The 17,005-nt window shown below is 43.4% G+C and overlaps 1 pseudogene; it reads left to right on the top strand.

Annotated features, from left to right (window-relative positions):
* The window catches only part of LOC149457497 (potassium channel subfamily T member 2-like), a 1,031,266-nt pseudogene that overhangs the window by 544,002 nt on the left and 470,259 nt on the right, over positions 1-17,005 (top strand).

Here is a 17,005-nt window from a genome sequence, read left to right as displayed (position 1 = left end):
TCAGTAACAATTCTGTGTCTGTCCCTGAGTAACAATTCTGTGGCCCTAACTAACGTTTCTGTGGCCCTAAGTAACAGTTCTGTGGCCCTCAGTAACAATTCTGTGTCTGTCCCTGAGTAACAATTCTGTGGCCCTAACTAACGTTTCTGTGGCCCTAAGTAACAATTCTCTGGCACTCAGTAACAATTCTGTCTGTCCCTGAGTAACAATTCTGTGGCCCTAACTAACGTTTCTGTGGCCCTAAGTAACAGTTCTGTGGCCCTCAGTAACAATTCTGTGTCTGTCCCTGAGTAACAATTCTGTGGCCCTAACTAACGTTTCTGTGGCCCTAAGTAACAATTCTCTGGCACTCAGTAACAATTCTGTGTCTGTCCCTGAGTAACAATTCTGTGGCCCTAATAACGTTTCTGTGGCCCTAAGTAACAGTTCTGTGGCCCTCAGTAACAATTCTGTGTCTGTCCCTGAGTAACAATTCTGTGGCCCTAACTAACGTTTCTGTGGCCCTAAGTAACAATTCTCTGGCACTCAGTAACAATTCTGTCTGTCCCTGAGTAACAATTCTGTGGCCCTAACTAGCGTTTCTTTGGCCCTAAGTAACGATTCTGTGGCCCTCATTAACAATTCTGTGTCCCTGAGTAATGCTTCTCTGTCCCTAAGTAACGTTTCTCTGTCCCCAAGTAACGTTTCTGTGGCCCTAACTCTGTCCCTAATACAGAGCGGTCTGCCTCTCTTGAATGACTGGAGGCAAATGAAGAATTCTAAAATGGCCGCTATTTATAGCTCGACCATTACACAGTGCTGGCTGCCTGGCTGCTGATTGGCTAATGCGATCACATGTCATTAAGGAATGCATTATGGGTCAGCGCGCCTTGTCTGCGCGCCTTCCCAGACATCCCCGCTCCGTCGCCGCACATGTCCGCCGCCATTTTAGGAAAAATTTTGATTCGCGCGTCCGAAGTAGGCTATTTTTCGGATTTGAATATTTCCAATATTCGACTCGAATTCCACTTCGCCTACTTCGATTCGCTCATCTCTAGTTACCGGTACATCTTGTGCTGTTTTAAATTGTTTTCCAAAAATGTTTTTAAATTAGGACTTGTACTTCCTCCAGTAGCAATCTGTTCCCATTGCCTCCACACTACAAAGCACATTGGAGATTTCAGGATCAAACACACAGGCTACTGCATCTTTCCCTGTACGAATACTGCACACTCCACTTAGCATAATATGAATGTTGCCTCTTTAACATGTCTCATGATAGTAGAACCCAACCAACTGCTAAAGCTTGACACAACCTTACTTCCCAAATACCACCCCCCCACCCATCACAAAGAGAGGCGCCAAATCTCCCACCTGATTGGCGGACAAAGTTTTGCCTCCTAATGACTCCTACTGATCTACTCATATTATGTAGAAAAGTCACACTCTATTTTAAGATTTCTGACAATTCTTTTCAGCTTCCTCCTTTAGTAGAGAAGTCTTTTCTAACATTTTACTATTCCCTTAATTTTTCCTCCCCATCAGCCCTTTACCCCACCTTCAAAAACAGCTTTGTTTTTCTTCTAGCCTGCCTTTGGCAATCTAATATTTTCATCCTGGATAGGTGGTCATGTACATCAGCTTCTTGGAGGGACCATCGTACATCCTCTACCTTATGCATACACTGAGTACCAATGGTCTCAAGCTCTTCTTTCACATTTATTTCATTTAACAAGAAAAGTTTTAACTTATAGGTTTTAACAGAGAGCAGGTCCATGAATTTGAGAGATTTGAAAAAGACTAAACACTTCTACTGAATTATTACAGGAAACCCATTTTAAACATCAAAAGATACAGAGATTGTACTACCACTTTTAGCCCATGGCATACCAGGAAACCCTCTGTCCAACAAATCCAAAGGTGTTTTGATGTTGCCACACAAGTTCTTGCAACTAGTTATGTAGGATGTGGGGATCGATGCAGATGGCAAGTTCCTACTTTTGATAGAATTCATGGCACAGACTTGCATCATGATAGCAAATGTATACTTTCCAAACAAATAACACGTGTAATTTTTAGCTAATTGTATCTCTGAACGTTTAGATCATGTTAAAGACATGATAGTCCTTGTAATTGATTTTAATGCAACATTACACCCTCTCATAGACAACTCTGACAAACATTCAGCCCTACCATAAAGGACACTCAAACACTTGATCTATGTGACACATGGTGCACTCTAGATGCCAAGGAGATGGATTGAACCTAACATTCATATCTCCACTCAAAATATTCCAGAGTAGACTAAATCTTTGTAAGTCAAAGGTCCTGAAAGTACAATATTCTATTATTGGCAATATAACCACCTCCATTCATGCTCCCTGTATGGCCACATTCATATTGTCATTCCCATGGTATAAAGAATGGTCCTGGAGATTAAACTCATTTTTAGCTGACAGTGTGTTGGAAATACCTAACCATCTTGGAGAATAATTTAAAATGGCAGGTTTATTGGCACAACCACTGAGCTGACAAAAAATATACACTGCTCAAAAAAATTAAAGGAACACTTTGAAAACACATCAGATCTCAATGGGAAAAAATATCATGCTGGATATCTATACTGATATGGACTGGGTAATTTGTTAGGAATGTAAGGATGCCTCATTGTTTGATGGAAATTATTATTATTATTATAATACAGGATGTATATAGCGCCAACAGTTTGCTCAGCGCTTTACAATATAACGGGAGACAATACAGCAACAATACAGTTCAATACAAGAGGGATTTGAGGGCCCTGCTCCTTGGAGCTTACAATCTAGGAGGGAGGAAAATGATAATGATCAACCTATAGAGGACTGAATTCAAAGACACTCCCAACATCAAAGTGAAAAAATTATCCAGCAGGCTTCTCCATTTTGCTGAAATGTAATTGCAACTCAAAATGGTATTCAGTAGTTTGTATGGCCCCCCAGTGGACAGACTGACTGGGGGCCTGGAGGATGAGGACTGGCAGGAGGCGCAAGCAGCAGATGACAGTCCGTCTATACGTCTACTGCTGGAATGGAAGTTACTGGGCATCACACACACGACACACCTACCCACAGACAGGGACTGGGACAGGGGGGCACAGAAAGGACTGCAGATAATGACAGGGTCCACCGACCCTAATAACTCTAATAACCCCCCCTCATCCCTCATCTTTCTCCCTCATCCCACTTTCTCTCTCATTCCCTCTCTCCTCCAACTCTTATCCTCCCTCTTTCTCTCATCCCCCTCTCTCACATCCCCCATCTCTGCATCCCCCCTCACCTCCCCCTATCCCCCCTCTCTCTCTCATCCCTTCTCTCTCTCTCATCCTCCTTTCTCATCCCTCCTCTCTCTCACCCCCGGCTTTACATCCCCCTCTCTCTCTCCCCCTCCCTCTTAACCCCCCTCTCTTATCCCCCCCTATTTCATCCTCTTTCTCTACATCCCCCTCTTTCTACATCCCCCCTCTCTCTCATCCCCCTCTCTTTCCACCCCTCATCCCCCCTCTCTCTTTCACCCCCTCCTCTTCCCCCATCCCTCTCTTTATCTTTCATATCCTCCTCTCTTTCACCCTTCCTCTCTCCCCCCACCCCCTCTATCTCTCACCCCCCCTTGCTCTCTCATCTCCCCCCTCTCTTTTCCCCCCACCCCCTCTATCTCATTCCCCTTCTCCCCTCTCTCTATCATCCTCCCCTCTCTCTTTCCTCCCCCTCTCTCTCACCCCCCCTCTCTCTCCCTCATCCCATCTCACCCCCCCTCTTTCTCATCCCCCACCTCCCTCCTCTCCCCCTTTCTCTCTCTCATCTCCCCCTCTCTCACTCCCCCTCTAGCTCTTTTCCCTATCCTCCTCTCTCACTCATCCGCTCTCTCTCCCTCCTCACCTCTCTCTCCCACCCTCATCCTCCCTCTGTCTCTCATTCCCACTCTCTCTCATCCCCCTTCTCTCTTTCTCACCCCCCTACTCTTTCCCCCCCCTCTCTCTATTTAACCCCCCTCTGTCTTTTTCACCCCCTCTCTCTCATCCCCCTTCTCTCTTTCTCATCCCCCTTCTCTCTTTCTCACCCCCCTCACTCTTTTTCCTCCCCCCTCTCTCTATTTAACCCCCCTCTGTCTTTTTCACCCCCTCTCTCTTTCTCATCCCCCTCTGTCATCCCCCCTCTCTCTTTCATCCCCCTCTCTTTATCCCCCCCAGCTCTCTCATCTCCCCCCTCTCTCTCTCCCCCATCCGCCCTCTATCTCCTATCCCTCCTCATCTCCCCCTCTCTCTTCTGCCCTCATTCTCCTCCTCATCCCCCCTCTATCGCTCATCCCCCCTCATCTTCACCTCTCTTTCTTTCCCCCCACCCCCCCTCTATCGCTCATCCTCCCCTCTCTCTCTCAATCCCACCCTCTCTCTTTCATATTCCTCTCTCTCATGCCCCCTCTCTCTTATCCCCCCCATCTCTTTCATCCCCCTCTCTCTTCCCCATCCTCCCTCTATCTCCTATCCCTCCTCATCTCCCCCTCTCTCTTCTGCCCTCATTCTCCTCCTCATCCCCCCTCTATCGCCCATCCCCCCATCTTCACCTCTCTTTCTCTCCCCCCACCCCCTCTCTATTGCTCATCCTCCCATCTCTCTCTCATCTCCACCCTCTCTCTTTCATATTCCTCTCTCTCATGCCCCCTCTCTCTTATCCGCCCCATCTCTTTCATCCCCCTCTCTCTCATGCCCCCTCGTTCTCCCTCATCTCTCCCTCTCTCATCCCCCTCTCTGTCCCTCCTCTATCTCATCACCCCTCTCTCTTAGAAACCGGTAGTTGGCATTATTTGGTTTACAAAAAAAACTGGGTCGTTCAGTCTAAAATGCCTAGGCCTATTTTTTGTCGCAATCCGGGCCTGATCATATCTAAAGAGGGGAATGATCTTAGGGATTAGGCCAGCTGCTGTCCCAAATAAGACAGACTTAACAGTTGTAACACTATGTGGTACTGCTGGAAATACTTTAAACACTCCCAGGAATATAAGACCTTAAATTAGTTGTACCACATTTATTAAGGCCCTGAAGAACCAGGAGAGTGGAAAAACCACAAAAATGAACATGAGGCAGTTTTTGGAAAATATGGGAAGAAAATGCTTTTTTTTTTACCCAAATTTGTCACTTAGTAAGATATTTCTAACACATGGCAAAGACATACTTAAAGGATAAGTTCACCTTTTAGACAAAAGTAATAAATGCACATTTTTTTGCTGGTAAAAAATGTGCATTTATTATTGTTGCCTAAAGGAGCCTGGAAAGCATTGCACCAGTGATCAGTAGATCGCTGATGCCATGCAGGTCTCCTGTCAGAATATCTGCTTGCCATATGGGATGTACGAGCAAGCAGATGTTCTGACAGGAAGCTTCAATGAACTACCACAGTGCTCCACAGCGCCATGGTAGTTCATTGAAAACTACAAGCCCACAGCCGCTAAGGTTGTCTGGACTTGCAGTTCATTCATTCACGGAAGTCCGTGAATGAATGACATAGCCGTGTGGGTGGAGCCCCGCACAGGAGCGCTGTTTTCAACTTTGACAGATAGTACAGGGAGACTTCTCCCCGTACTATCTGTCAGAGGGAGGGGGGCAACAAGCGCAGCTGCATGTAACATGTTCCCAAAGGTGAACTTATCCTTTAAAATTAGACCTCAAAACACATTCTGATACTTCTCCTGAGTATGGTGATACCATGCGCATGAACCTTTTTTACAGCCTAGCCAGATACCTAGGCCCAAAATCCAGCACCTCAAGGCTTTCTATGAGCATAAATTAAGTATCTAATTTCCTGACTACATATAACACTTTTGGAGGCCCTAGAGCATCAGGACAGTGGAAACACCCACAAAATTACCACATAGTAACACCCCATATATTTTCTAAGAGGAATAAGGATTTTTTTTAAAAATTTGTTTTTTGCCACAGATTTTTGGAAAATGTAGAAAGATATTTCTAATATACAGAATAGGCAAACTTACAGTTATACCTCAACACACATTCTGTTGCTCTTCCCACGAATGTACAACGTGTAAGATTTTTTAAATATTTGGACTGATTATGTAGCCAATATTGCAACCTGTAAATCACAAAAATCAACCAATACTGCATAGAGAACAATGTTTTGTGATGGTTGCCTCTGTATGAGTGGTCAGTGAATGTAGTATAGTGTAGCTTCACCCGCAGCAGTTCCTGTTCCTAAAAAACAAGCAGGCCTAACCTACTGGTATACGACTGCCCTTACAACACAATTCTATGTTCACTGGCCAGGAAGTACAGGAGGCTGAACAAAGGGTAAACAAAAGAGTACCAGTGGTTTCAATAGTGTAGTTATCCACAAAGGATGAGTGGGACTGGTATCTCCCAGGAACATGGGAGACACCAGTGGGACATGTAGAAGGGTCAGTACAAGTGCCAGGCAGAGACCTTGTCAACAAACAGGCAAATGAGTGGTCTAGGCAGAGAGCAGAAACATTGTCCATAAACTTCCCAAGGTAGGTACAGATAGCAGACAGAGACGTGGTCAGCATAAATCCTAAAGATTGTTCTAGCCATAAGGCGGAAACATCAGGCTTAGGGCTTGGGTCTGGTAAGACCAAAAGCTCCTTGAAGCCTCTGGACTCCTGTTTATGGTAATAAGAAGGCATGTATGATAAGAAGCTGCATACCTCTGTGACTATCTCTACAACAATTAATGTCAAGTAGGGTACATGGCTCAGCACTGCTCACTTGGTCCAGCCTGTGTCATCTATACCAAGTAATAAACATTGACATGTTAAACTATCCCCCTGAGAATCTCTCCAAATGCCTATGTCACTCATATAAAATGGCTATTGGAGTCATATGACAGCTGATGTGACCGAAATTGTATGTATGTCAGTGAAGCCCATCAGACGTCAAGTGAGAGTATGCCATGCTGAACAGTGAGGTTGTCTGTTATTCAAACAGGGATCTCACTAACTCGGAGCTGCTATCACCTATCACCACATGCTTCCATCTCTATACCTGAAGCTGTGGATACTCGCGCCATATGTGGCAATTTTGATTGGATGGGCGGCATGCTCTTGATGGTAACTCTACCGGACCCAGCTGGCATACCCCCTGGCCAATAAGATGAGAGGGCAGAAGTCTAAGCGGGCATGGTCCATGACACTGACACATTTTGTCCCATCCAAACTGAAACTCCTCTGGCTGTCAGACACATGTCAATATTTATTATATGCTATGAATGACACAGGCTGGACCAAGTAAGCCATACTGAAAATGATTAATGAAGTTATTTAAACATGTTAAGTGTTATATAGCATTCTAATTAGTGATTTGGTTTAGATCTACTTTAAAGTGTTATAATAAACCATATTACATTAATTATTGTCATTTTATATATATATATATATATATATATATATATATATATAATGTATATATATATATATATATATTTTTTTTTTTTTTTTATAAGTGTATACCAACCTTGTAATTTTCTGTATCTCTGTTTATTAGGTTATTTCCAAGTCTGAGAGTCATTACAGAGCTAACACATCCAGCAAACATGCGATTTATGCAATTTAGCGCCAAGGACTGTTATTCCCTAGCTCTATCTAAGTTGGAGAAGGTAAGGATAAATAAAAACACATACTGTATCTAGTCGTAGTTTGTGCATTTTAATGTCTGCTAACTAAGCCATCATCGGGCATCTCTGTTCACACACAAAGTATACAGAATCAGTCTGAGCAACTCTGCACATTGTGATCACTGTGACTGGTATTTATGAAATAATTAATCCAATTCATTGGTTACAAAGCAAAACACAGATCACCAAACCACATATAATAGTTTGCTAATCCTTTCAGCCCCCATTTCCTCCTATACATCTGACCTTCAGCTTACCTTTCTATGTGACCTGTATATTAATCTTTAGCCTCCCCTATACTGCACACTAATCCTCTCATATCATATCCTCATCTTTTTCCTATGTGTTTATGACCTGTATGTATGTATGCACTGTATCAAGTGAATCATTGCCAAGTGATGCACTGACTGGTGGCATGGACAAGTGCAGATTGGCAGCACTGCTGGGCACTGATGGGTAGCAATACTGGGCACTGAAGGGCAGCACTGTTGGGCACTTATGGGCACTTTTGGGGCTGCATTGAGAATCAGGGCACTAATACTCACAGTTTCACAGTTGCCAGTTATTGGCAGTAATTTCCTCACACTGACAGCGTGAGGAAAGTACTGCTGATAACCGGCAAGTGTATTTACATGGTGATCAGCTGTGATTGGACAAAGTTGATCCTGTGGTAAAAGGCCACTGTGTCATGTGATCAGTTGTGTCCAAAGGACACAGGGATCACAGAGAGAGTACCAGGTGATGCCTCCCCAGAACTGGATGACTGCACTGTTGCCATCATTTGGCTATAGAGTGGTCAAGAAGTGGTTAATATCAGCTGCAGCTGGGAGCAAGTCTGAAAATTATTCAAAGAAAGAGGGCACGCAGGCCATTTTTATAAGAATCTTTCACCGTAGAATTACATGTGGTACAATATGATTGGTTGTAAAAAAATAGGTCAATGTAATTAATATAAATAAAAAAATTAATGAATGTCTACACCTGCAGACCATAATGTCTGGAACTGTCTGAACTCTATCCCAGTGAACTTTCCCACAGTAAACTAATGACTGTCTTAAAAAAGGTACCAATATGATGTACAGAGGTCATCTAGAGTTCAAATTTTGAATATACATATTTTATCATATCATATCATATTTTACTCTTACATTTCTAGAAACTGTTGCTGGAAAATAATAAACATTACTAGTTAGTTATTAATACATATGCTAATTAATATCAATAATATGAAATATATTGGTTAATATGAACATTATAAAGCACAAGCTCCATGTTTTAAACCCCCCCTTCCTTAATAACAGAAAATTGTGGAAAAAAGAGCTCAACTTGGAGTGTCTATTTTCCAGAAAGAGGGATCTTTGTACTGTCCTGGCTTTGCTGGTTCTATTTTTGGCCCTTTTTCTTTATATTGTAAAAATAAAAAAAAATGCTGTTATTAAATTCCATCAAAAGAGGACTTTATCTGTCAAAAAAATATTTAAATTTAATTTGGCTACAATGTTGTGTATTGGAGTAATTGTCACTATCACAGCAATGGAAACTGAAGACTAGCTTGATAATAAAGGAGTATTACAGATTGGCACTCAAGTGGCCAGGCTCTGGTCAAAACACTGTCTTGTCTTCTAGAAATCCTTGTAAAGGGACTATATAGGTTTTCAATTATTTTCAGATATGGTGGTAAAAGAGGTCAGCTTAATGTAAATAAATTTATTAAAGTTCAAGTTAATACACTCCAGGTACTGTATGTCAAAAAAAGTGAACAAAGCTTGCTTTTGCTTTAAATCAGCCATTGCCTGTCCCTTGCTAGTATGCTGCAAAGTAGGACCCCTTTTTCTCTGGAACAATTCAAACAACTAGTGGATATGCACATGGGCATGCCTACAGTGTCCAGCCATGTACATTGAATTTACTGGACTGGAACAAACTATGATATTGTATATTTCCAATCAAGGAAGCCATAAACCAACCCCTCGAGACAGTATCCCTTTTAAAAAAAATGTCACCTTACCATATGTGTAAGTACCTGTTTATAATTTAACTTAATTAACCACTAAACCCCAGGAAGGTTTTACACCCTTCATGACCAAGCCATTTTTTTGCTATTCAGCATTGTGCTATTTTACCTGGTATTTGCATGATCATACAATACTGTATGCAAATTACATTTATATATGTTTTGTCACACAAATAGAGTTTTCTTTTGATGGTATTTGATCACTACTTTAGAAAAAAAAATATTTTCTATTTTCTGTTGTAAAATATATTCAATAAAACCAAATTTCTTCATAAATGTAGGCAAAAATGTATACTGCTACATTTCTTTGGTAAAAAAAAAATTCCAATAAGTGTACATTAATTGGATTGTGTGAAAGTTATAACGTCTACAAACTATTGTAAATACATTTAAAAATGTATCAATCCTGTTGTACTGATGGTCTATCTCATTTTTTGAAGCTGTTAAAATGCCAGGACTGTACAAATACCCCCCAAATGACCCCTTTTTGGAAAGTAGACAGTCCAAGGTATTTAGTAAGAGGCATGGTGAGTTTTTTTTTTTTGTTTACAAACGATTTTATTGTACATGAGTAGACAGTAAAACAACAGCACACTTTAAAAGTGATATTGTCAGCAAAAACAAGGCACTTTTGAAAAGTACAATACATAAAAGTATATTAACATAACAAAGAAGATAAGAAAAAAAGAGGAAGTTACAAGTGCATGAAGTACGTAAACGACAAAGTAGGTTAGGTGATACACCTGTCAATAGTACATGCCAGCCAACTTTTACTGGGGATGTTATTAAGCATGTAATAAGTGTCTGCAATCTCTCCATGACTCCCATTTTTTATCGTATAAGTGCATCTTATCCAGTAGTGTATAATGAATACGTTCCATAAGCATTACAGTGTCAATTCTGTGTAAAACGGAGTCCAGGGGTACAACATTGGACCTCCAATGTAGGGCAATAGACCATAAAGTGGCAATACATAATGTGTGTATCAATCTCAGATTGGCATCAGAGACCCCTGGGATATGGGCCCCCAATAAACAGGTCTGCATGGACAATCGTATCAGGGCACCCGACAATAAGGCAGCGACCTCAGAAATCCTACGCCAGATCAAAGATATGGTCGGGCAATCCCAAAATATATGAACCAAAGTACCCGTGCAGTCACATCCCCGAAAACATAGAGGGGACGTTTGTGGAAACAGTACATGTAGTCTTGACGGGGTATAATACCATCTGGTTAGAACTTTAAGGGCCGTCTCACGAACCGAAAGAGATCTAGAGCTCTTGCATATATTATCCACCATGGAATCCCAATCCTCATCCGAAAAAGTGACGCCACAATCCTCCTCCCATTTTCGTCTGTACAAAGGGGGAGCATGAAAAAGACAGATCAAAAATTGGTGATAAAGATTTGAGATAAGACCCCTACCCCTGGGAGAGTCACGGCTGATACGTTCAAAAAAGGAAATCGGAGAGGATGGGGTAAGGCCAAAGTGCGCCTTAAAAAAGTGCCTAATCTGTCTATAACGAAGGTACTCACGAAGAGGAACATCAAATAACATGCGCAGCATATCAAAGGTAATATAAGATCCTCCTCTTTGGAAATCAGATAATCTGATAAAAGATCGATCATACCACCAACGAAACATATGAGGGGAAGAAAAGGCTACAACAAAAGTAGGATCCCCAAAAAATGACACACCTGGGGGAATAGGAGAGACTAAACCCAATTTAGATTTGTGTTTGGACCAAAGCGTCAGTGAGTGAGTCACTATGGAGTTATGAAAAACAGTCAATCGGGGGGAGATGTTAGACCATAAAATTCCCGGTAAATAAAAAGGACGTATCGACTGAGACTCAAACTTGATCCACGGGATTTGAGAGTTAATAGTAGCCCATTGTGACAATTGCGCAAAAGGAGCCGAGAGATAATATAGCCAAAAGTTAGGAAGACCGAGACCTCCCGACCGTCCGTTTTGCCTCACCGATACAAAATGGATGAGGCAAAACGTGGATGTTTATTTCCCCAAATAAAATTATTAATAGTCCGCTGAAAATGATCCAAAAACGTTTTTGAGACCGGAACTGGAAGTGCTCTAAAAAGATAAAGCAATTTGGGCAAAATATTCATTTTAACCGCCGTGACTCTACCCAGAAAGGAGATATGATAACCGTGCCAGATCTTCAGTAGAGTAGAGAGACGCGATACACATGGTGGATAATTAGCCGCAAATATATCCGAGTATCTGGGAGTGAGGTTAATCCCCAGATAGGATATCCTGTCCTTGACCCAGCAAAATGGGAAAGAACTACGGAGAGATGCACTTAGGGAGTCAGGAACATTAACAGGCATGACCACAGATTTGGTAAAATTAACGGTGAGACCTGACACTTTGGAAAAATCGTTCAATACAGCACACAAGTTAGGTAAAGAAGTCAACGGGTTAGTAATAAAAAGCATAACATCATCAGCATACATGCTCAGCTTAAAATGTGAAACTAATAATGAATAGCCAGAAATATCCGAATGTGATTTAATCGCCAATGCCAAAGGTTCCAACACCAGCGCAAATAAAAGGGGTGAAAGAGGACAGCCCTGGCGGGTACCTCTACCCAATGTAAAGAAGTCAGAGTTACAGCCAGGAAGCCTAATTCTCGTTTTAGGAGAGTCATACAGGGCATGTATGCCTGCCAAAAACCCCTCACTGAAGCCCATTTTCTGTAGCAAGGAGAACAAGTAGGGCCAAAGAACACTATCAAAGGCCTTGTTTATATCCAAACTCATCAACAGAACCTCTTTGGAATGTAAATTGGCATCTTGAATAACATTTAGAGTGAGACGAATGTTATCAGTAATAAATCTGTCGGGAATAAAACCCGACTGGTCTGGAGAAACCAAAGAGGAGATGATAGGGGCCAACCGGTCCGCCAAAATATGGCTAAATATCTTTAGATCATTATTCATGACTGAGATTGGTCTATAGTTTTGTGGCAAACAGTGGTCCTTCTGTGGCTTGGGTATTAGAGACATGTTAGCCAATAACATCTCCTCAGGGAACTTACCCCCCTGCAAAACATCATTAAATAAAGTTATCAAGTATGGAGCCAATGTAGAGGCAAAATGTTTATAATAGCTAGCGGTAAATCCGTCAGGACCCGGCGCAGTAGAGCGCTTGAGAGCGCCTATCGCACATGTTATTTCCTCTAAAGTACAGGGGGCATTAAGAGTGACAATCTGAGAGGGTGTAAGGGCAGGGAGGGGTATAGAGTCCAGCCAAGAGTCCGACAGAGGGACAGAATCCGACTGCGGAGGAGCTAGTAGTTTAGAATAAAAATGTTCGAAAATACCCAAGACTTCCTGAGGTAGAGATGAGATAGCACCCGAATTTGTGCGTAATTTATACACGTGTGGGGGGCGCAGAGAGTGGTTGAACTTCCTTGCAAACATGGTAGATGCCGAGTTACTATGTAATAAGAATGAGGCCTTCGACCAGCGAAGGGCCTTTTCAGTTTTTTGGGAAAGCAGGGCATTCAGTTCCAAGCGCTTTTGGGACAGTAGCTGTTTATTAAGTAGAGATGGATTAGCGACATGGCTTCTATAGTGTGCTTCTAATTCTCGGGTTAGAAGTAGTATTTGCTGCCAACGTTTTCTATTTCTGGATGAGGCCATGGAGATAAGTCGGCCTCGTAGGACCGCCTTGTGGGCTACCCAGAGTGTGGCTGGGGAAATATCAGGGGTTAAATTAGATTGAAAATATTCCTGAATAGATGTAACCAATTCCTGGCGAGAGTCAATATCGGTTAGCATAGAGTCATTAAGTCTACAAGAGAAGGGAGTAGGTGCCAATCCCACAAATGTGATAGATAAGGCCACAATACTGTGATCCGACCAGGGGCTCAAATGAATGCAAGCTACCCTAGAATTAGCTAGTAAAATTGGGGTACAATATATATAGTCTAATCTAGCATAAGAGTCATGTGGGTGGGAATAAAATGTGTAATCCCTGGCTCCGGTGTTGTGCGCTCTCCAGGCATCCACCAACTGAAGGGTATCTAATTTCTTAGTAAGGGATTTTGGGAAAGCCTGGGAAGAATGCGAGGGGGAACTACGGTCCAAAAGAGGATTTTGCCACCAGATTAAAATCCCCACCCACCAAGAGATGAGGAGACAAAAACCTATCCAGAGTACCAAAAAATTTTGAAAAAAAGGTAGCTTGTGCTGAATTCGGTGCATATACATTAGCAATAGTAAGTTCTCGACCTGAAAGGGTGACTTTAAGAATGATAAACCTACTGTCCGGATCACGATACACATGTTGAACCTCAAAGGGGAATGAGTTATATAGAAAGATGGCTACGCCCCTACTCTTGGAGGAATGCAGGGTATAATACCCCTGCCTATAAGATCTATGAAAATATGTCGGGTGTTTTGCAGCTGCAAAATGTGTTTCCTGTAATAAGATAATCTTGGCTCCCAGTCATTTATATTGAAGAAAGGCCGTTTTGCGCTTGTTTGGTGAATTGAAACCCTGGACATTATGCGAAATACATTGAATTACCATAGTAAACAGAGCTTATTACTATCATCATAAAAGTACACATTACAAGGATATCCCCTAAAATTAATTGGCTAGACATAGAAATCCGCAGGTCTATAGCAGACAGACGTACAGGTGGCAGAATCAGCCCAGGGGACCCCCCGGCCCCAACATGGGGGCCATGATGTCCACAGACCGACACAACACCATCCTCATGCACTAAAGTGTTGAAAAAAAAGAAGACAAAAAACAATAGAGAGGAGATTTGAAGAGCTCCTACAAATAAGAGGGTAACTGAAGAACATGGATCAGGCTGAAAATTTGTCATACCTGATAAAACAAAAAGTTCAAATATTAAGGGGCCAAATGGGCCCAAACCCTGTCTCCCTAAAACATGGAAAACGGAACTGTCACCCCTCAATTGGGCGGCGACACTTCCGGCCATGTCAGGAGGCAGGGTGGGGTAACGTGTCAAAGAGTTGTGAAACCATAAACCAATGGGCGCAATTAAGAGGGACCAAAGACCCTTGTTATACCTTGATTCGTCCATCTATCAATGCAAGGCACACACATTACTCAGGATTATAAAATTAACATAGCAGTAACCATAGAAATACACATCCTGACAGCGTAAGATGTAAGAAACAAAATCCCTGTGTCTCAATTCTCGGTAAAGTCATAAAAGACAATAGGCAAGACCAAGGACTGTCAAACAATAGGTAATAGGCAAGTGAGAATGGACCTGTCAACCCGGATCCTGTCTGACTCTCCTTCTATCTCTCCGTGGAGATGGGGTATGCCAAATGGGAGAGACACGAGGGGTGGAGGGTGGACGTTGAGGTGATGGGGCATCCGCTAGGCCCAGTTTGGCCAAGATTGCTCTACCTTCAGAAGGGGATGTAGCTATATATGTGCTCCCATTATGTGGAACAATCAACTTAAAGGGAAAGCCCCATTTGTAGCGGAAACGAGCTGAGAACAGGACCGTTGTGACTTCTTTCATTTTTCTACGCTTCTCCAACGTGGCCGGGGAAACATCCGGAAAGATTTGTAAGACCGAGCCTTCAAAGGAGATCGTAGGGGTATTGCGAGCAGCTCTGAGTATTTCCTCTTTGGTCAAAAAGTCCCTCATGCACAGGACAATATCCCTAGGTGGCTTGTCAGTAGGAGGTTTAGGACGCAGGGCTCTATGGATGCGGTCACAGGCAAAAGACCCAGGGTCACGATCCGGGAGGAGTGATTGAAATAATTTGGTCACGATTAAGGAGAGGTCAGACATAGACTCCGGGATTCCCCTGATTCGCAGATTATTCCTGCGATTGCGATTATCAAGGTCCTCCACCTGTGCCTGTAGTTGAAAAAAGGCCGTTTGTAAATGATCATGCTCTCTGGAAAGTTCACCATAGGCCAGGCTAAGTTCATCGTGTTTGGTTTCTAAGCGGTCTGTCCTGGAGCCCAATGTGGCTATTTCCTGAGAGAGAACATTAGTGCTTTTATGCAATTCTGATTGAAATTTGGCGGCTAGTTTGGTGTACATAGATTCCAAGCAGGACTCCAAGTCTCCTTTTGTAAGTTGCTGTGTATTTTCACTTACCAAGGACGATAAGGGAGCGGTGGTATCCTGTGTGGGATCGGACAGGGATGCTCGCGCTGTATTGACTGGAGACATGTTACAAAGCTCGTGTGCCTTAAGTAGGTATGTCGTGAGGGACTTCTGGGCTTGTCCCTTTTTTTTCTTTGTGGACGGCATACAGGGAGTCTCCTGGGGGTGATCAACTGAAAATAGGATAATGAATGGAGATTATAACCCCAGGGGACCTATAACGCCCAAAATAGGTTTAGGATTGTAGTTACATGAATGCGGTTAGATCCATCTGTGAGAACATTATATTGTAAAGATATTTAGCAAGCCATGGAAGGGTAGAGAGGACATAGATCACAGTAACACGCAGATATAGCACACTGGAGCAGGATGATGGCACCAGATCCCAACCTAGGACACAAGAGGGACAAGTGGGAAGCAGAGGACCTCCAACACCAAGCACAGGGCCCTCCAGGGAGACACTCCACTGGGCAATATTAAGGCCCCAGTAGGCCTCTGAGCCCAACAGGGGCCGTGGTTACAGGAGATGGCAGGCTCCGGGGTCAGCAACGTGAGACCCAGTCCCCAAGTCACTGTGGGGGGAGCTAATGATAAGAGGGCACCCGCATCCCCCACTCACTGTGACCAGATGGAGGCTCCAGACAGATGATGTAGGCCGCAGATGCCGCCGCCACCGCGGGAAGCAGCAAGGCTCAGCGGCGTCTCTCCCCCAGTCCCAGCAATGCAGAGGGCGCCGCGGATGTCCCCAGGTGATCTCCCACAGCCCGGATGGCAGCAGGTGCGGATGGAAGAGCTTATGGGTGGCGCCGGAGCCCCGGCCCACGCGGCCGCACCAGGCCGCGGACGTCAGCCGCCACGAGGGGCGGAAATATCACCCGGGTTCCGACTCCCCGGGATCGGGGATACTACCCGGGTCCTCCGCCGTCACTCCGTGATCCGCTGCCGCACGGATGGCAGCGGATTTAGAAGCTTGGCACCGGAGCTCCGGATTATGCGGTCGCTCCGGTCGCCATCTTGGACACGCCCCGCATGGTGAGTTTTTTTAAAGTTGTATTGTCACAATTTATTGGAAAATGAAGTAAATGAATTAAATAACAGCTGTGATTACTATTGTGTGCTATGATTGGCTCACACCTATAACATGATACAGGGTGCTGTGATTGTACTGTGGTCAAGCGGCAACTAATTAAACTCTATG

The sequence above is a fragment of the Staurois parvus genome, unplaced genomic scaffold (genome assembly GCF_062004578.1).
Source record: "Staurois parvus isolate SC_StPar_1 unplaced genomic scaffold, SC_StPar_1.0 ptg000318l, whole genome shotgun sequence".
Classification (NCBI taxonomy): domain Eukaryota; kingdom Metazoa; phylum Chordata; class Amphibia; order Anura; family Ranidae; genus Staurois; species Staurois parvus.
This window is presented reverse-complemented; position numbering and strand designations above follow the sequence as displayed.